Here is a 21797-nt window from a genome sequence, read left to right as displayed (position 1 = left end):
CAAGTGCTTTATACAAATACATTAAATAACTTTGGGGTCAAAACCCAAAGTGCCACAGAATACTTATTTATATAAAGTGGATTCTGTCTCCTATTGTCGCAGAGGTAATGCCTCATTCAGACATGCATACAGCAACTCTCTAATGAGAAATTTGCTTCTGGTCCTGGCAGATCTTCGATTATGTGGGGATATTTAAATGAAGAAATGTTTAATTTGACAGAGGTTTCACTAGAAACACAGAGATCGACTTATAAGTTGTGATAATAGTAGCTGAAATAGGTGCCAATTGTATTTTGAAACCAGTGTTGACATTGACATCTTCTGTCAATTAATATTTTCCTGAGAATAATCATGTCACATTTATTTACTATCTCTATTTATGTGCTATTCTTTTTTCAAGAGTTTCATTTATTAAGCAAAATCATTAATCTAAAAGTTATGCAGTATAATGGCATGGCCTTTTTCCTTCTACTAGCTGCAAAAGGCATCTAAAAAACTGTGTGAACTAGCCTCCTAGTACTATACTGATCCAATGTGACAGAAGCGACCCCATTCTCCCTCTGTGAATAAACAAGTTTTTTTCTAATGGGACTACAAATCTGTGGAGGAACTGAGGATCTTCTGTAAGATTTAAGAAACAAAATGGGCGGTGTCCTACCCATTTATTTTGGAGTGGACCAGGAACAACATCCCTAGGGGCCGCCATAATTTCATTATCATATTTACAGGGGCCTGTGGCCCCACTCCCTGGGCCATTGCATGACCATACATAATATCCTTCCAGTGTCCCAGGGACTCCATCCACCAGTACACTGTATTGTTCAATGCCATAGATAGGGAAAAGAAATGGAAGTGTGCACCTGCACTTTCACGGGCAGTGAACAAAGGTTTGCACCCACATAGTGAGAGCACAGACAAAAGCTGGGCCTGCTGGATGGGTGCTGACAGAGGTGCTGGCAGAGCGGTTAGGACTATGTGCCCCCCCCCGGCAGCCCCAGGGGCAGTACAGATTGTGGGTGCCCGTCTCTTGCTGCATTCTGGGTAGGTGCTGGCAGGGGAGTCATCAGGGCTGTGGGGGTCACTTGCCTAAGGTTTTTGGGTGCCCTGCATGTGAAAATGAATGTGGGGCGTGCTGGAGTGGGGTTTTCTTTAAAAATTGTATACCCTCTCCATTTTTCATGCTTAGATTAATATGACTAATGAATTAATAGTAATTATACTAATTGTTTGCTGTGCGAATTGACCAACATTACTAATATAAGAAATACACGTGGGAATTGCATTTGCATGGCCTAATTAATGACGTAAACTAATTTTCGTATGCATATTAATAATAGATAATCAGAAATTGCATGATTATATGTTGCTTTCGTGATGTATCTGTGATTTTTGCTTTATTAATGTGAATATAACCCGCATTAAGTGTTGCTTCTGCTAGATAAATACATACACATATGGGTATTAGTAAGGAGATAACAGATTATTAGTCATTTCCATGTATTAATTACATTTTTTGTGTTTCTTTGCTTAAGTTGACCATTTGGTGGCCACAAAATGGCCGACATCCCTATTAGACTAAAACGACTCCATTATGAGCATCTCTGGGTGAAGTGCGCATGCGTCGCCATCAGCTGCAGTAGCCTCTGGACGACCCCAACTCAACTGTGCCAGCCAAGGTCACACCGGGCTTTCGGCCAGCTGCTCTGAAAGAAACAATGAAAAGATACTATTGCGTGGATTGGAACTATATCTAAAGACACATTATATGTATGGGAAAGAAGTCGAACTCTTTCCAACGGACCAATTAGATTCGTTCAAAATATCATTTGTTACATTTTGGAATGTAATTTTACTTTAAAAATGATAGACTAAAGAGGTTGGGTGCGAGACCCTTCAGAAGATTTTCGATTTCCTGACGTTATGCTGACGGAAAGGACGGTGACACTGCAGGACAGCTGTTTCCTAAGACTCTGACAGTATGAACTGATGACCAAGATTTTTGACTTAGAGGGCGACTTTTAGCAAGAATAGGTAACTATGATGATCTATTTGCTTGATTAAACCAGAGACTCGAATTTTAATTATTTAGATAAAATTTAATATTCATTACAAGAACTGTGTTGGGTCGTTATTATAAGAAAATGTATTTATGAAAATGATGATATAGATTTTGTTATCACTCCAACCTGCAGCTAGTAGATCCGTGGCCTATTTAGGGAGGAGTACTAAAGGTGAAGTTTATACCTTTATGAATAGGGATATGTGAGTACTCTCTTCCATTACAGCGAGTGGAACAATCACCTCCTTGAAACAGGTTATTAGAAGGATGTATGTTGGTGTTATGGGACCCACCAGCGAATGTAGTGATTGTGTGTGATCTATGATCTGTGACGAAGGGAGGGATTTAGCATTCCACGCTGCATCAGTTTTTCTTGGTAGCAGAGACTACTGTTTTGGTTTAGTGATCATTGCTTGTAAATAGCTTATTGATTATTGATTGGTATTGTTTTATGTACTAACACTATATGTTGAGTTGCGTTGAGTTATATGTTGTTAGCACGGCTTCTGGGATGTAGGAAGTCGGAAGTTTGTAACAGTTCCGTAGCAGAGCAGAGGTAAGCGCTGCTCTCGGGAAAGACGGAATTGTTGTTGCCCTGTAGGTACACAGGGGAAACGTGTGACAAGTGAAGTTGCACGGCGCATTGTCTGGGTTCAATTCGGCGGCACCGTCGTGTGTTGCCATTAGAAATATTCTCTGTGTGAGAGAAGTGTGTATGATAGCGAAGGTTACCTGTGAAATTTTGGTCTTTAAGTACCAGGAAACCAATTGGCATACCGATAACGCTTATCACTGAAAAGGTAGTAGGTGTTCTCTGAGCTTGTTAGAAGGACAAAGTAGAGGGAAGCGCTGTTTTGTTAACGTATGTCATAATTCTGTAGTAGGACAGACTGTTCGCTGTTCTCGGAAAAGATAGGATTCTGTGCGTATGTACTACATTTTCTTGTATGCACGAGTGTGAATGTAAAGGCATTCGGGTTGATTGCGAAACTCTAGGTTTATTTCTAAAAATGCCAGAGAAACAATTAGCTAATGCTTGCTAGAAGGGTGAAGTAGAGGGATGTGCTACTTTATCAACGGAAGTAACGATTCCATAGTAGGGCAGAGGTAAGCGCTGCTCTCGGGAAAGACGGAATTCTCGTGAGAAAGGTCTATTGCTATTCTTTGGTTAGCGAAGCGGACAATGGAGATGTTTCAGTGTTGTTACTAATAGAATTGTAAAAGTTGCAGTAAGAGTTCACGGAGCGGTCTTGTAAAGGAGGGGTAGACAGGAGCAGAGCTGCCGCAGCGGCTGCTGACGTCAAACGACCGCGCTGGGATTGGACAGTGAGTCAGAAGTGTAGAACGCTCCGGATTGGTGCGTTAGTGAAAAGCTGCGCTAGGATTGGAGAAGTACAGGGTGACGTAAACGCTCTTCATTGGTGCGTTAGTGTGAGTCGCGCTGGGATTAGAGGACTGTAAAAGTGACGTAGACGCTCTTGATTGGTGCGTTAGCGTGGAGTCGCGCTGTGAGTGGACAGAATAGCGGTACAGCTGTAAGAGACTAGCGACACACAGAAACAAAGAAAATGTATTATCAGTCACCAGATAGGGAAAAGAAATCCTGGTTTGGTAAAATTAAAAAGTGGTTCAAGAAAGATAAACAGGTCAAAACTAGGGAAGGACAGTTAATTCCTCCACCGAAAACCACAGCAGCTTTAATGATTGTGAAGTATGGATATCATACTTGTATTTGGGTAGATAATTGAGTAAAATATACCAAGGACGATGGAGTCCTGGCATTTCCAGAACATGGTTCCTTTAATTTGGCTGTTTTAAGTAATTTGCGCCAGAAAATGATGTACTTAGAACCAAGACCTAGACCGACGCAGTTTGAGGCACTGACAGAGTGGGAAGACGAAGCACATGAGCGAGAAAAGCAAAGAAATGGTAGAAGTTACAGATATCTGTTTGGCAGGTCATATGGACATGAAACGCATGATGATCGAATGAAAAGATGGAGGAATGCAAGCATGACTGAGGGTATGTTTCCTGTAAGAGCGGTAGGAGAGAATGAAGGTAGAAAATGTGTAGAAAAAAGGAATAATGTGGAATCAAGAAGTTACGGAGCAAATGATTTTGATGTTGATGTGTTGGATGATGTGTTTTATAAAAATCCACCACCGTACCGACCAGAACCAGAAATGTTGACCCCAAATGCCCCAATGAGAGAAACATTACGAATTATCAAGACTGAGACTATGTCACCAGATTTAGAAAAAAGAAACTCCATCAGAGAGGTAGGAAAGAGATCGGAGAACAAAATAGATAGCAAAAATTCAGCGGAATTGGCCAAAACAACTCTAGAATTAACAGAGAAAATAGGAGAATTAACTAAGAATCTAGAAGCTGTAACAGTTCCAGTGACTATAGCTCCAGTAATGCCCATTTTTGAAAAGCAAAAGGATAGCGAACATTGCTTGACGGTACCATACCGGAACAATAATGTGGTTGAGAGTCCAGAACGGAGTCAAATGGAGAATCCATGGGGACCGACAGTAAATATGTTTGAACCACATGTTTCAAATAATCCCTTTATAAATCAGAATTATGCTGAAAGGAGCAGAACAACAGTAGAAACTTTGTTGGAACCCCAGAGAAATCCAGAACAGAGTAGCATAGAGAACCCGGTAGGACGATCTGTGGAAGAACTGAGTGAATGGTTAAAAGGGTTGCAGAGACCAGATAAAGATTTCCAGTCAATAGTTGTGGCTAAATTACGGATGGTATTGGAAGAATTTATTGTAGGGACTATTCCGGCAGAAAAATTGAAGCTTTATCAGGATGAGGAGCTGTTATTCCTGTGCAAAAGTGTGACATGGAGAGCGAGGAATCTGCATGAAAGACTAGGAGAAGTTGCGAATGAAATGGGTATAGATATTGATAAGGTAAAAGCCTTACAGAAACCCTATCGAGTTGATTTTACTGAAAAAGACATTGAAAATCTGACCACAGGACAGATAGGTCAGATTAAGGACATAATCATTGTATTGAGAAAATGGGGAGATGTTGATAAATGGAGAAGTAAATGGTATAGAAAACGTAATGATGCCTCAGATAGGACAGTTTCGGCATTCCCTGTTAGAGAAAAAGAAAAGGATACTGACTGAATACCCAATGAGGGAGATCCCAGGAGGAGGTTATGTACATGTCCCATGGACAAGACAGGACATTTTGTCATTTACGAATGATTTTCCTCGACTACACGAAAAGCCCGTCGAGTGGTACAGGCAGGTAGACAGATTTGTAAAATTGTCAAAGGTACTGTGGATAGATTTGAATAGTCTGTTCGATATAATAGTACCAGCAGATTTGTGGACTGAGTGCAAGTTGATGATCAACTGGCCAACTCAGGAGTACCCTAGGGATCCTAAGACAGGAGCTCCAGACCCTGAGGTAATGAAGAAGTATGAACAGGTTATGGTATTTTTAAAAAACAAAGTGCCCCCTAAAGAGACAGATTGGGTAAAGATTGATTGAACACATCAGGAAGCAAAGGAATCAGTACATGCATACTATGAGAGACCAATTCAAGCTTTTAAGCAGTTCAGTAGAGATGAGAACCTGAGTGATAAGGATTTGAGTCATTTCGTATACAGATTTGTATATGGTTTACGCCCAGAAATTGGTGACATGATAAAGCGGCATACAGTTTATTGGCAGAATAAGAAAATAGATGAAGTACTGAGACATGCTAAATAGTTCAGTGATGAAATTGAGGCTAAACAGCGAAAATTAAAAGAAAAGGCAATGTGGACACAAGTAAAGGTAGCTGAAAGGCAAGAAGCTCAGTTGGTCGAACAAGCAAATAACCCAGGAAACAAACCGAGATTTGGCCGAGGAAAAGGGAAAGGTAATATAGAAGAAGCTAAAAAGAAGTTCCCATGCCAGAATTGCGGTATGTTAGAGCATTGGGAATCCGAGTGTAAATACCCTCCAAATACTAATAATGAAAATGCATCATTGAATCCGCAGGTGCAGAATGAGGTGAGTGGTCAACTGCAGCAACAGCAGCAGGTGGTTACTTCACAGAATCAGGTGCCAAAACCACCTTTCCCGCAGAGCAGAAACACTCAGAAGTATAGTAATGAATCGGGATTCTACAATGAAGAACAGGTAAATAAACCGCTGCGCGCTCGCGCCGTTTCACAATATTGGCTGCAACGTGATGAGAGTGACTCAGAGGAAAGCTATTGACGGTGCCGAAAGGAGGAAGAAGAGTGCGTACTTGGTGCAACTCTAGAAGTAGACCAAACAGGACCATTTGTAGATGGGAAGGTTAATGATGAAAATATTACTTTCCTAGTAGATACTGGTGCTACTCGATCAACTGTTAGATCAGCTGATGTTAAGAATCTTCCTCTTTCGGACGAAACAATCCAAGTGGTTGGTGTGTCCAACAGACAGTTAAAAACGTTTTTGACAGAACCAGTGAAAGTTAGTATAGGGACATTTACAGAGATTCACCGCTTTGTTGTGTGTGACACCAGTCCGGTGAATTTATTAGGTAGGGACCTGTTGTGCAAGATGAATTGCACTATATTCTGTACTCCAGATGGAATAGCATTTGAAACACCAGATCAGGATGTGCTGTATAAAATGACTATAGCTAACAGAGAAAATGAGGTAACTGAGACTTATGCAATATTCAACCCTGATGAATTACCTAAAGAACTAAAACAGTCAGTGAAGGCAGAAGTGTGGGATTTTACTGGAGAAGATGTAGGGTTAATGAGAAACGTAGATCCAGTCAGAATAACTGTGAAGGAAGGAATAAGCTATCTAAATGTCCCTCAGTACAGATTGACACCGTAGATAATTGAAGGGGTTACTCCAATAATTGAGAAAATGATCAAGCAAGGAATTTTGAGAGAAATCATGAGTAGTCCATGTAATTCACCGATAATGGGACTGAAAAAGCCTAATGGGAAATTCAGGATAGTGCAAGATTTGAGAAAGGTAAACAAAATCCCATCAGTAATTCTGTACCAGATTCCCCATGATGCGGAATGGTATACAGTGATTGATTCATGTCATGCATTCTTCTCTATCCCATTGCACCATGACAGTCAGCCAATTTTTGCATTTCGTTTTGGAGAGCGGATTTTGGCATGGTGCCGAATCCCACAGGGGTATACAGAGAGCCCCTCAATATTCAATCAATTGTTGAAGAAATCTTTGGAAAGTCTGCAAATGCCTGAAAGTTCAGTACTAGTGCAGTATATAGACGACCTTTTGGTGGCGGCAAAAACACGTGAAGCTTGCGAGGTAGACACAATAGCACTACTGAATCATTTGGCAGACGGAGGATTGAAAGTGTCACCAGCAAAATTACAGTATTGTAAGAAAGAAGTGCAGTACTTGGGACATAAAATCGAGAAAGGACTGAGAAAAATAACAATAGACAGAATCAGAATCACAAAAGGAATGAGAGCCCCTATGACCCAAAGAGAGGTGAGAATGTTTCTGGGAATGGTGGGGTACTGCCATCAGTGGATTAGCAACTTTTCCCTGATTGCAAAACCCTTGGTAAGACTAACAAGGAGTGATATAAAAGATCCCCTTGAACTGAACAAGGAAGAATTGGCAGCATTCAAAAGATTAAAAGAGGGTTTGTGTGAAGCACCAGCACTGGGCATGCCTGACTATGGGAATGAGTTTGAGTTATATTGCAGTGAGAGAAATGGATGTGCACTCTCTGTGTTGATCCAGAAGCATGGAAGGTTGAGGAGAGCAATTGCAAACAGTGGCTGCAGCTTTACCTGGGTGTCTGAAAGCAGTGGCTGCAACATGTCGAAGTTTGGAGCAGAGTGAAGGTATTGTGATGGAGTATCCATTGAAAGTGTTTGTACCTCATGATGTGGTGATTCTTTTAACAAGGAGTCGTACTCAGTATATGACACATAGTCGGCTGACTAAGTATGAGAAGGTCATATTAGGTGCAACGAATGTGAGCCTTGCGAGATGTGTGAATGTGAATCCTGCAACGTTGTTACCTGATGCTGAGAATGTGGAAGTGAGAGATGAAGCAGATCATGATTGTTTGGATGTGCTTGAGTATTGCACAAAGCCACAAACAGATATAAAAGATGTACCTCTGCCAGAAAGTGATTTTGTGTTGTTTGTTGATGGGTCATGTTTGAGAACAGATGAAGGAGTGCTAAGCGCAGCATATGCTGTATGCACGGTTGCAGCAGTGATGGAAGCATCTTATTTGAAAGAAGTGAGGTCAGCCCAAGTAGCTGAACTTGTTGCTTTGACCAAAGCATGTAAAATTGGCAAAAGTGTGAGAGTGACTGTGATAACTGACAGCCAGTATGGTTCGGGGTCGTCCATGATTTCGGCCAGCTTTGGCTACAAAGAGGTTTCCTGACCTCAAGTGGAACCCCTATAAAGAATGCTGTAGTGGTTGGAAAGTTGATTGAGGCGATACAGCTGCCTAAACAATTGGCTGTGGTAAAATGTGCTGCCCATAGTCAAGGTAGTGATTACATCACTACTAGAAATAGGTATGCGAATGATATGGCACAGTATTGTGCACGGAACCAGAATTCAGTCAATCGGGCCAAGGAGAGAGAAATGTCTTCTTGCTCAGTAATGTTTACTAACACAGTAGGAACCTGGGAAGAAGTGAGACAATTGCAGGAAGAGTCAGGAGATGAGGAAATGAAACAATGGATAAAAGCAGGGTGTGCACCAAGAGAGAAGGACCGTGTGTGGGTCTATCGAGATGGAAGACCAGTAATGCCTGATAGCATGATGTCTACCATGGCACGGATGTATCATGGCCAGGGACACATAGGGAGAGACACCATGATAAGGTCTTTTAAGCAGACCTGGTACGATCCAAAATTCAGACTTGTAGCAGAAAGCCTGTGTCAGAGATGTCTAATATGTCAGCAATACAATCCTGGGAGAAAGATAGTGGTGAGTCTAGGAACCATAGGCCGAGAAGGTGGACCTTTTACCAGAATGCAGGTTGACTTCATTGAAATGCCTCCGTGTAACAGACTGAGGTATGTTCTAGTTGTAGTTTGCCTGTTCTCCAGGTGGGTGGAAGCATTCCCAACAAGAAGAAATGATGGGATGACAGTGGCAAAGCTACTTTTGAGAGAATTCATCCCTAGGTTTGGGTGCCCAGTGACTCTTGAATCAGACAGAGGAGGACATTTTCATAACGAGATTGTAAAATTGATTTGTGAAGCATTGAATATACAACAGAAACTACATTGTGCCTACCGACCAGAGGCTTCAGGTGTGGTTGAACAGATGAATGGTACAATCAAAAACAGAATTGGGAAAATGTGTTTAGCCACTGGTATGAAATGGCCTGATGTCTTGCCTCTTGTTTTAATGACCATTAGAGCAACACCAGACAGAACTACAGGGTTAAGTCCTCATGAAATAGTCATGGGACGAGCGATGAGGCATGTTTACATTCCAGTCAACAAGCTGATGACAATAACTGATGACATGGTGTTGGAATACTGTAAAGGCCTGGCTGACGCAGTTCATTCTGTGTTTCATCAGGTTGGAGCGGATGCCACCACCCTTGAAAGGAAGCCAGCCCATGATCTGAGCCCAGGAGACTGGGAAGGATAAAATTCCACAGAAGAAGGAATTGTTTGGTTCCAAGGTGGGGAAAACCAAGACAAGTCATTCTGACCACAACAGCTGTGAAGTGTGCTGGAGTAAAAAATTGGATCCATGCCAGCCATACTTTGAGGATACCAAATCCAGTTGACGGCAAAGGAAAAGAGTACTATGTTAAATTAGAGTCAAGTACTGAATCAGATAACGAAGAGCCAAGAACACAAGAAAATCCTGAAAGGGAGGAAAAAGAACCTGATCAAATATTAGTCCCCAGAAGTATCTCCCTGAGAAGACGATTGCAGATTTCTGATATCAGTTCAGATTCTGAAGACGAACAAGGGAGACAAGGTCCCAGAAAAGAACACAGAAAGAAAAAAGGAAAAGACAACGAAGACGCAGTAAAAGAAATTCAAGAGAAGAAAGTTTCAGATGAAAGACCAAGAGAAATTCCACCCGAAATAATAGATCAAAGTGAAACAGGGACAGGTACAGAGAGAGAGGGACAGATTGCGGAAGACCCCCGAGGAGGTGTAGGGAACTGCAACATCCAGTTAGGTGAAGGGACAAGTAGCCAGCAGGAAGATTGTGTGTCGGAGACCCGAGGAGGGACAGAAGTAGGGAAAACAGTGGTGGAAAAAGAAGTGGTCGAAAAGAAAAAGCAAGTTGAGACAGAATCTGAAGAGAGCGAAAATGAGATACCAGAAGGACGAGTTCTATATAAAAGAGCTTGGAGAGAGGAAAAGAACAATAAAGAAAGTAAACAGAAAAGAGTCAAAAAGGATGAAATGTGGCCAAACAAAATAAAGAGATTGAGATATCGGCTGACACGAGTGAAATCACCAAGAGCAGATCAGGTGAATGAAGTGACAAGCCAAGAAAAATCAAAAGAAGAAGAGACTAATCAAGAAGAGGGAAAAAGAACAAGGAAACCCAACCAGAAGTATAAGTCACCAGAATGGACGTATGTGGCACTGCCTGAAACGGAAGAAGAGGCAGATAGTCAAGGAAATCCAAAGGAGGCTGTACTGAAAGTGGTTGAAGAAGAGGAAGAAGCAGGAATCCTGAGAGTTATCTTATCCGACATCGGAGAAGAAGAAACGGAAGATCAGGAAATTCTGTATTTGAATGAACAGAAAGAAGTGAAAAACGATGAAATGCCAAACTGAGAAAATCTAGAAAACTACTGATGAAGAAGTAACAATTGAATCAAATGATAGATACTGGTAGAACTAAGTAGGGCCTTAGAGGCCTAAGATTAGAGAACTAGTTGCGAAATAAAAGAGGCTAAGTCAAAAGACACAGTCCAAATTAACAAGATGGCTAACATAGATGGTAGCAAAAGTAAATGTACATTCATGAAAAGATGGTGTAAAATGTGTTGTTGTTGTACAGGAATATTAATGCTTCTATGGAGTATACTTGCTCTGCTGATTTCTTTTAAGGTCACTATAGATACAGTAGAAGGACACACTGAAAACATTACTAACATAAAGAAGATTCCAAAAGTAGTTCCGACTAGAATAGATAATAATTATTTACATAAGGATAGGTCTATTAATGATTTTTCAAATAATGTGTTTTCAAAGTTATTGTATGAATATGTATAGACCATGGACGTAAGGGATTGCTACGCATGTATGCAGTTACCTGCTTCTCTGTCAGAGGGAGTGACTTATCATCACCTTCCAGCAATGTATGGAATAGCATGTAGTATGATAGCAAGCTTATTTTATGAGACAGGTAAATTAGAATATTATTTTTCAGATGTAGATAACATTTTTGCGCAAGTACCTGTTAATAACAAACTAAACAAAGTAAGACCAGCTAAGGTATTAGGTGAATTTTTCTTAGTAACTAAAGAGCTAACATTAGAGTATATATTTAAAAATAATTTGACATGCAGTTTGAAGAATGAAGAAAAGACATTCCTAGACATGGTTGAGGAAAGGAGATTGAAAATGAAAAGAAAGGGATCTGAAGGAAAAGGGGAGAAAACAGTCTGGGATGTAGAAATGGAAAAACATATGAAGGGAGAGTCTAATCCAACTTTAGCTCTAGATTGGCCTCAGAAAGGGAAACTGTGTATAAGAAGGAATCAAACGGCGTATGATAATCATTTTGTAGGGAATAGTGAGTGCCATGATACATACCGAATCATAGGTGGATGGGGATTTAAAGGTGGAAGAGATCCAGTTTTTCCTGGTCTTGATTTTATCTGTGGGAACAGGGCATATTATCGTTTGCCAGACCATTGGTATGGCACATGTTATGTAGGTCTGGTCTTTCCAAAAATCTTTCACATGGATAGAGGTAAAGATGGTGTACATAGGTTAGGTAATCAATTAACACATAGTAAAAGAGAATCTTGGGCAGAAATTGTAGGTGACATCTTTGGAGCATTGATACCAGCAGTGGGAATATCTCTGAATGCGAACAATATTAGAAGATTATCAACAGTAGTGGATCGCTTGTCAACAAGCACTGCTGGAGGATTTTTATTGGTTAATACTGAAATGGTTGCCATGCGTGCTATGGTAATGCAAAATCGACTTGCCCTTGATATCTTATTGGCAAAAGAGGGTGGAGTCTGCAGAATGCTGAAAGTTCAACATTGTTGCACTTACATTCCAGACGAAAGCAAAGATCTGAAAGTTTACATTAAAAATATTACTGAATTGCATGACGAAATTGTACCACTGGAGGTTGAAGGTGTTTGGGAAAAGATTGGGAAGAAAGTTGCTGCTATTAAAAATGTCTTAGTTAAAATAGGTAGTACAGTTATATGTAAAATGTTATTCCCATTAACTTGTGTGATTTTCGTGTTACTAATATTAAGATTAGGATGTATGTGTTGTAAAAACAAGAAAACAAAGAATTAAATAAAAAGAGAAAAACTAAAAAGAAAGAAGGATCCAGAAGGAGACTTAACAGAGATAACTTTAGAAGAGTGGAAAGAAAGTTTGTATAAAAAGGCAAAAAGAGATGAAGAAGAAACTGAACTATAATCAAGAGCAAGAATACATTTCAATTTTCCGTAAAAGGGTGAATCAATTTAGTGTTGTGGTGGTGATAAAATCACCAAAGGGGGGATTGCTGGAGTGGGGTTTTCTTTAAAAATTGTATACCCTCTCCATTTTTCATGTTTAGATTAATATGATTAATGAATTAATAGTAATTATACTAATTGTTTGCTGTGCAAATTGACCAACATTACTAATATAAGAAATACACGTGGGAATTGCATTTGCATGGCCTAATTAATGACGTAAACTAATTTTCGTATGCATATTAATAATAGATAATCAGAAATTGCATGATTATATGTTGCTTTCGTGATGTATCTGTGATTTGTGCTTTATTAATGTGAATATAACCCGCATTAAGTGTTGCTTCTGCTAGATAAATACATACACATATGGGTATTAGTAAGGAGATAACAGATTATTAGTCATTTCCATGTATTAATTACATTTTTTGTGTTTCTTTGCTTAAGTTGACCATTTGGTGGCCACAAAATGGCCGACATCCCTATTAGACGAAAACGACTCCATTATGAGCGTCTCTGGGTTAAGTGCGCATGCGTCGCCATCAGCTGCAGTAGCCTCTGGACAACCCCAACTCAACTGTGCCAACCAAGGTCACACCGGGCCAGCGGTTTCCTAGGACTCTGACAGTATGAACCGATGACCAAGATTTTTTACTTAGAGGGCAACTTTTAGCAAGCATAGGTAACTATGATGATCTATTTCGAATTTTAATTATTTAGATAAAATGTAATATTCATTACAAGAACTGTGTTGGGTCGTTATTATAAGAAAATGTATTTATGAAAATGATGATATAGATTTTGTTATCACTCCAACCTGCAGCTAGTAGATCCATGGCCTATTCATGGGAGGAGTACTAAAGGTGAAGTTTAGATCTTTATGAATAGGGATATGTGAGTACTCTCTTCCATTACAGCGAGTGGAACAATCACCTCCTTGAAACAGGTTATTAGAAGGATGTATGTTGGTGTTATGGGCCCCACCAGCGAATGTAGTGATTGTGTGTGATCTATGATCTGTGACGAAGGGACAGATTTTGCATTCCGCGCTGCATCAGGCGCATATAAGAAATCAGAGTACCTTATCATTTCATATTCATTGCTCCTGCCAGGAAGTGTTCAATAATGGGATTTTTATGTAAACTTTTAGATCCTGGCGATGTCCTTAAAAGGGGAAGGAACTCCACCAAGCATTTATTTCAATGTTATGGGGGGTTGCAGGGAAAAGCCACCTAAGAACATTTAAAATAACTGCGATTCTCCAGGGTCATTAAAGACATGACCCCAAGAAAACTCACCATCTTTTATAAAGCACTGCAAGATGGAGTGCAGGGACCCCTTTTGGTTGGTTATTTGGCTGTACTTTGTGGCCTGAAGAATGTAAAAAAAAGACTCACCACTTGTTTATGGTTGCTTTGAATAAAAATGCTTTACAAAAAATAATGTGACAGTAACTATTATTAATCATAATCATGTACATGGTGACACATTGGATTTTCTTTATTGATTGGTTGTGGTGATTTAGTTACAAAGCCAATAGGTATGCTTTATATCTGTTGATGTGCTGACCCCTGATGAAGTCAATGGGCCTGTCTTTTTATTTTGGACTTCTGATCATTTCACAAAGCCAGTAGGTCCCCCTTATTTAACGTTCTTTATATTGTTACTTTACGTGTGCCACCTGTACTCCCTCTGGTCTAAATGATCAACTACATAAATGACCCCCATGAAATTAAGCAAACTACACTTGTTGACCCCATCCTACAAAACACATTACACCCTTTACTTCAGTCACCAACGGCTTAAAATTACAAAACGGAAAAAGAACGAGGAGCTTTAGGTGCCGCTTTCCCTTCCTCAGACTTCCACTTGCCTCACTTCTTGATACCAATTATCTTCAAAATAAATGACTCTCAAAAATCAAACTAATTGCATTAGGTGTCTCAAGCACTATCAGTGTCTGCCATTTCTTCTGCCTCACGTAACAAACTGTGTATGCCCCCATACTCGAGGAAAATCACCCAATAAAAAGGTGGTTCCCCTACCCATACAATCCATAAGGAATTACATGTATAAATCCCAGCATGGCTAAACAAAGCATTTTATCTTTCCAAAAGTCATATAACAAGCACTTTTCATCTTGATAAATGTAACTTCAGTTATTCACAGGGCTACAGAATAGAATCATATCTGTGATAGAAGAGAAGTGCATTATGCATCTGATATTTGATACAACTTTTTGTTTTTTTGCTTCTTTATATTATGTATTGGTATAACACTGGTGTATGATAGGAAGCTGTAATTTTGCACTAAATGTTTTAAGAAGCAATGCTTTCCTAGATCAGAACTTCATCTACTGACTCACTCGTTCTTTCTTTAGAGGGGTATGCTGCCTGTGCCATCTAAACAGGCAGAGAAAGCTTTCCTGATAAAGCTGGTTTTCAATCTCCCTTTAATAATGTTGCTGTTAATTGTTTTCCTGGGTTAATAACTTTCATGATTGGGCACCTTCTATCGGTGGCAATTGAACTAGGGGGGGGGGGTGCTGCAGCTATCACATAAAACCTGAAACTTTGCATGGAAAATGAACAATGAAGGGGTCCATCAAATGTTTTTTTCCTACTAGTTATCATTTGGCACATATTCTCTATACCTTTAGAGGTACTGTTTTTGGCCAGCACCCCCACTCTCATAATTGTTACAGCACCACTGTCTTTGATTCTCCTTTAGTTGTCTAGTAAATCTGGAAAAATAAATGATACTTGTTCTCAAGTTGCGATGAGGACATTTGAGCAGTGTTAGATTTGGCGGTTGGTTGGGCCCCCCTCCACCCCACCACTTCCTATTTTTAAAATAATAATTCTGCATGCAAAGTAGTATGAGCATATTTCAGCGAGCCACTGAGAACCAATGCAGTTCTTGAAGCACTGGGTTTGTCTTATCTGACCTTTTCTATTTTGGGCATACTCTAGCCATTTGATGTTGCATTTGCTTTAGTTTGAGCATGTCTTTGTTGTGATATCCATAGTAACTTTTATGATAGCAGGCATGTCATAGTAGGCCCACAACTCTAGTAAGTTCAATTTGGCTTTTTAACTGGAGGAGTGGGAGGATTTTTTAAGCATTGTCAGTTGGTGATTGATGACTTTGATGGCTGTATGCGAAGGAGAGACCTTTGTTGGATATTTCCTTAAGATCTTCTAGTAAGGAAGTAGCTCCAACCTTCCTACCTCCCTCAGATATTTGAATAGGAGGCTACATGTCAGGAGGCTTTCTCTCATAGGTTGTCTCTTGGAGTACTCAACTTGGATACTCTCTGCCTCAATCTTTTTGCTTTCATTATTGAGCTAGTGCACGAAATCCAAAGTATCTGCCATTTCGCACTCCAAGGCCCAGATTCATTAATCGCCACTAAAATACAGATTTGGATTCCAGATTGAATATATGGTGACAACTATGAGGGACACATGTTTCATAAAAGAGTCTTGTTTTGCTGGGTCTGTATCATATTACAGTATAGCCGGACAAATACTGAACATGCAATAGCAGACATAGTTGACTACCAACCAAATATACCCGATCCAGGGTTGAGTGCTGGAAACTAAAATGCTCAGTTGCTATGGAACGGATCTCTTGACTAATATGAAAGTGATTATCTGGTGTAAAACAATGGTAAAGTACTTATGATAAATACACCTCAAGGTGTGGGTACTGAATATCAAGTAAGGAATAATATCTTAGCCATAGTATCAAGGACAAATATATCAACAGATGGATTTTCTTAAATAATTCCACATATATATACCTTCACAATGTATACACCTTTGAGGTACACTGATGTGGAGTCAAGAATAATAAATCTATATTTTGACTGATATATTAGGGAATAATGATATTCCCTACTTGATATTCCAGACTACAACCATGCCTGCTGCCTGGTGCCACTGCCTCATCTCCATAAATCCTGGTGGGACCGGAGTAGGGGACATCTAGTCTCAGGGTGCCACACTCCTCCCACAGGTGCCGCTAACGAGGGGGAGGCGTCAGGATTAACATCGCGCATAAAGCAATGCCTCTCTGCCCGTGGCACGGGATACACACAAGCCGCCCCTGGGCAAAGCCTGGGCCAAGGGCGGGCCCATCCTTGCCTGTCATCAACAGGAAAATGCAGGGCCGGGCTATCCCTCTTTCATCTGGCATTCTGACTGCTCCAAGGACTAGTACCGGCTGATGAGGTATTGATTAACTTTGTACTTATCCCCTTGCATCTCCAAGCGAAGTCCCTGTGTTGAATTCAAGAGTGATTTATATTGTTTTCATTCACTTTGTGTCCACGTACTAAACGCTATCCGAGTTCCATTTGGTTGTAGTTCAGACCCACGGTATTTACACGAGCACTTGAGCACAAGCTGGTAGGTCGGGCTTGTTTCTCCTGAAACACAGAAGGATGGGGAAAAGAAAATCCATGGAGGAAAGTCGAGGCGGGGGTGGAGGTGGTGGTATTGGTTGGGCGGATAATGGAAAAAAGGCGAGGAAGTTACAGAAGAACGAAAGTAGTAACCGTGTTTTAGAGCGCATAGACACCCTCATTAGTGAATGTGAGGATATATTAGAGGTAGAACCAGCCGAGCAACCTGGTACAGAAAAGTCGCCCCATAGATCCAACCAACTCACTAATCGAAGCCCAATTCGCTACCCTGCCATCCCAGCTATGTTTCACAAACCACACAAAAAAAGGGACCATTACAACAAACATAGAGGGAAAGCGTGACACAAGGGCCTGTCCATCTCTTACCAGTTCTCCTGGTGTAAACCTTCAACAGCCAGGTCCTGAGATTTCCTGTACAAATAGGTTTTCTGCCCTGTCAGAACTGATCAGGGAAGAGAGGCCCCAGCCATCCCAACCACTTTTGACTAACAGTACATGGATAGTCACAAGGCCTAACACAGAATCCCAGGACATGATTCAACTTGTTAACACTGTTCAACTCGGAATAGAGACTATGAAATCCATGATTGAGGCCCTAACCTCTATGGTTAAGCTACTATTGCAAAAGGACTCTTTCCGTACAGAGAGTGCAAACCCTACGACAGGACACCCTTCCCAACCTTGTCAGGCTAATCACACTGGCAGTGTAACAGTCACCCTTGTTAAGGGTACATGGCATAATGGTCACACGACGTCCCCCATGCTGTCATGACTCACAAGATAGCACCATCACTACCCACGGCCAAGCAGTTACCTCATCCCAACTTAAACGACTACAGTAGTACAGCAGGAACGCAGGACCACCCAATGCATGGTAGACACGCTTTTCCTTTCCAGGTACAATATCCCCCGCGTAGTACACAACTTAGGCTGGATGAAGTGAACACTTCTAATCTGTCCCAAACCCCTAGAATCTACATGGTGAATGTACCTAAGTATGACACCAGTAAAGGCATGGAAAATGCAGACTCCCTGACTAACTAAGCCATTCATTGGATACGTTATGTTAGGGGATGCCGCTCAGTCATAAGGAATGACATCATTAGGGTTCGTAGGCTTACCTCTCCAGCCCAACCGTCAGATTGTATCGACCTGACCCTGAATGGGGCGGATATTGCAGAACATCTTCTTGCTCTGGAGTTTTGTACCAGTCCTCCAGAACCATCATCCATTCAGTTAGACGATCCTTACAGAGTAGCCAGTGCAGACAACTTGCTGGGCAGACACACACCTTTCCAGCAGGAAGCTCCTCATTGGAGACTAATGACTGACTTGAGAGTGAGCCCTATTCGCACCAAGAATCACATACAGTTCCCATTAACAGTAGGCTCTGCTCTCCTAGTACTAAGTTTCCATGTAATGGCCCTGGCTTGACGCCCAGAATTATAATTACATCATCATTGACTAGAGGTACATCACACAACATGTCAAATGGGTTATTGCCATCTTCCCATACCTCTCCAAGGGCAACTGTGATATCATGGAACATCGCAGGGCTGAGTTCGAAGGTCATGTCACCCGAAAGGCATGTCTTTATTGAGTGCTATGATATCTGCCTTTTTCAGGAATCCCGGTTGGTGGACCCCCTCTACTGTGCAGGCTACCTAAACTTTCACATATCCGCTATTAGAGAAGAAAAAGGCCGTCCATCATGGGGACTGACAATTTGGGTTCGACAAGCAATTGGTTACAATATTCAAGTACTCCTGACTCAGAGTAAAGACATTCTTGCTTTAAGGCTGAAGATGGGTCCGCAAGGGAATGTCGACATTTACAATGTTTATGTTAGAGGAACAAGGGGAAAGAAGTCAGACGTTTTAGTGGCTCTCGACGATCTTCTTGATCTACAGTCCTGGGATTCCCAAGTCTTAATCGCGGGAGACTTTAACTCTTGCCAATGAGGAGTGTGACTTCACAGAAAAGGAAGATGCCCAGTGGGGCAATCCAAAACTGTTACTTGCACCCATAAACAAATGGATGGATGTGGCAATCCAAATCAATTCTATTTTTTGGGAGAAAGGCCTACGGGCGGCAAATGGAAGATCTCCATCAGATAGACTTGGGGCGAACACATTTAATAACGGTCATAGTGCATATCGCGTAGATTCTCGATTAATCAGCTTGCAGCTATGGCAAGCTTTTGGTGATATGATAGTGAGGGACCGGTTAGAGAGTGATCATAATCCCCTATGCACGACCCTGGAGTTATTACCACAGAGGGCATTTACTCAGATAGATAGCGAATTGCTCTCTATGATGTTGTTCCCACAAACGTTATGAGATGATTAAAATGGGTGAAGGTATTAGAAAAGCCCGAACTCATAGTCAATATCACCAAGGATAACGACCACGCCATATCCATATTTAGCTGTTAGCGCGGCCAATAACGAGGTTCCCGAGTTTATGATTCATAATTCATACCCATAACAACTTCTTTGCCCTTCTCCGCACCTACTTTTCAAGCATTGTAAGTCCAAGAGCATTAGAAAAATCTGTCATTGGTTCAATGAGGAATGCAGAGTGGTGCACAAATCTCTAGGGTATGCTATCAAAGCCGGAGATCCTGTTAATGTACGGTCTGCCAGGCATATATACAGGAGTACATAGGAAAAGGCCAAGTAAGCATGGATGAAAGCAGATGGCAGGACCTCAAACAGGCTCGTGCCACGAGCAGTACTAAGCATTTCTGGAACATAATAAAATGGTACAGGGGAGGGCAGCCACAACAGCCACAAAATTATCTAGACCAGGAAGAATGGGTTAATCATTTAAACCCCAATATGCTTGTAGTTCAACTGAGACAGACTTGGTTGAGCCTACTTACTCGTTCTATCAAGACAAGGCTTTTTGCAGGGCTGACGTCGATGCTGCCCTTAGATAAGTAACGGGTGATAGAGCACCGGGCCCAGGCTGCATCCCGGATGATATATTCCTTTATGACAAAGCCAGATGGTGTTGGTACATTCTCCTTTTGGCTAACACAATTGCCCATGGAGCACCAGTCCCCGACTTCTGGAAAGGGGCTGAAATGATCCCCGTTTTTAAAAAAGGGGATAACTACAGGCCTATTAGCCTAATAGATTCTCTACAAAAGACAATGGGGCAGCTAGTTCTTAATAAGGTCCAAGAGTGGATAGATGAGCAGGGTATTTTATCCCCATTGCAGGCTGGCTTGAGGGCGCAAACCAGTACTATCGACCAGGCGTTACGATTTATTTTATTATACTGGAAGACGGTTGTCTGGACAAGGGCAACTTGTATGCTGCCTTTGTTGACCTAAAGTCAGCATTTGATCTTGTCCCCCGTACCAAACTATGGGTGGTGCTGCAAGAAAAGGAGATGTCTCCCGAACTGTTAACCCTCATTATCAGATTACATGAGGACAACTTTGCCCAAATTCAATGGGGCTCACAGGGTAATGTTACCAATCCCGTTGAGAAAGGTGTGCGCCAGTGCTGCGTCATGGCACCCACACTATTTTGACTGTTTATCAATGGGATAGTGAATTGTATGGAGTCTACCACTGCTGATGCCCTTGCTCTACAGGTGAAAAAATTCCTATTTTAATGTTCGCGGATGACGCATTCATTATTTCAAAAACTCCAAGTGGTCTCCAGTGAGCCTTGTTAATTTTCGAGGAGTTCTGTCTCTCGTGGGGCTTGTAAATTAATGTGTCAAAAACGAAACTCATGTCCTTTAATCAACATAGAGCATTCAAAGGAGGCATCTTCATGAATAATCGCCCACTGGAACAAGTTAGTGCCTTTACATACGGGGTTACTATACAGAATGACTTGAAATGGAAACGACATCTTGACGTGGCAATGTTGAAGCACTGGCAACTATCTGGAGCACTACAAATCGAGTTTAATAACTTACTCACAAAACCAGTTAGTCCGGTGCTGCATATATACAATATGAAAGTGGTCAGCTCAGCCCTCTATGGAGTAGAGCTTTGGGAATGTGAGACTCTGTCCAAGCTTACTATAGTAGAAAACAGGTTCCTATGCAAGATCATCAATCGCCCGCAAAGCACTCCAGTGCGCCCCTTACTTTATGATCTCGGTAGAAAAGCACTGGCAGATATAACGAGATTATGCCCTTTACTATTCTGGTGTAGAATTTGGTGCACACCCGTATGGGCAACCTATGCTGCAGGCTTTAAAGATCTAATAAAGTCAGATAGCTTCCATAACATTAAATGGTTACTGGAGGTTAGAGCCACCATAGTAAGCATTGGCATGACTGCATTGTGGGATGATCCAAAAAGTTCCCTGTTCCCCTCTAAAGAGATTCTAAAAGAAAAATATTGGGATATGGTGATGCATAACATACACAGAAACAGTGATACATCCTCACTAACGGGAGGCTTTTTGGAAGTCAAACCATCTCCTAGCCTAGAGCATTACTGGGATATAATAACAAAACCATATGATCGGAAGCTAAACTTCCAATTTAGGGTTGGTTCACTTCCAATAAGATCCTTCACAGCTAGATGGGCCGACTCAGGAGATAAGATGTGTCCTGCTTGCCAAGCCATTCTGGAGTCTCTGGCCCACCTATTGTTTGTC

Source organism: Triturus cristatus, chromosome 6 (assembly GCF_964204655.1).
Source record: "Triturus cristatus chromosome 6, aTriCri1.1, whole genome shotgun sequence".
In the NCBI taxonomy this organism is placed as follows: Eukaryota; Metazoa; Chordata; class Amphibia; order Caudata; family Salamandridae; genus Triturus; species Triturus cristatus.
Note: the sequence above shows the minus strand (reverse complement) of the source record.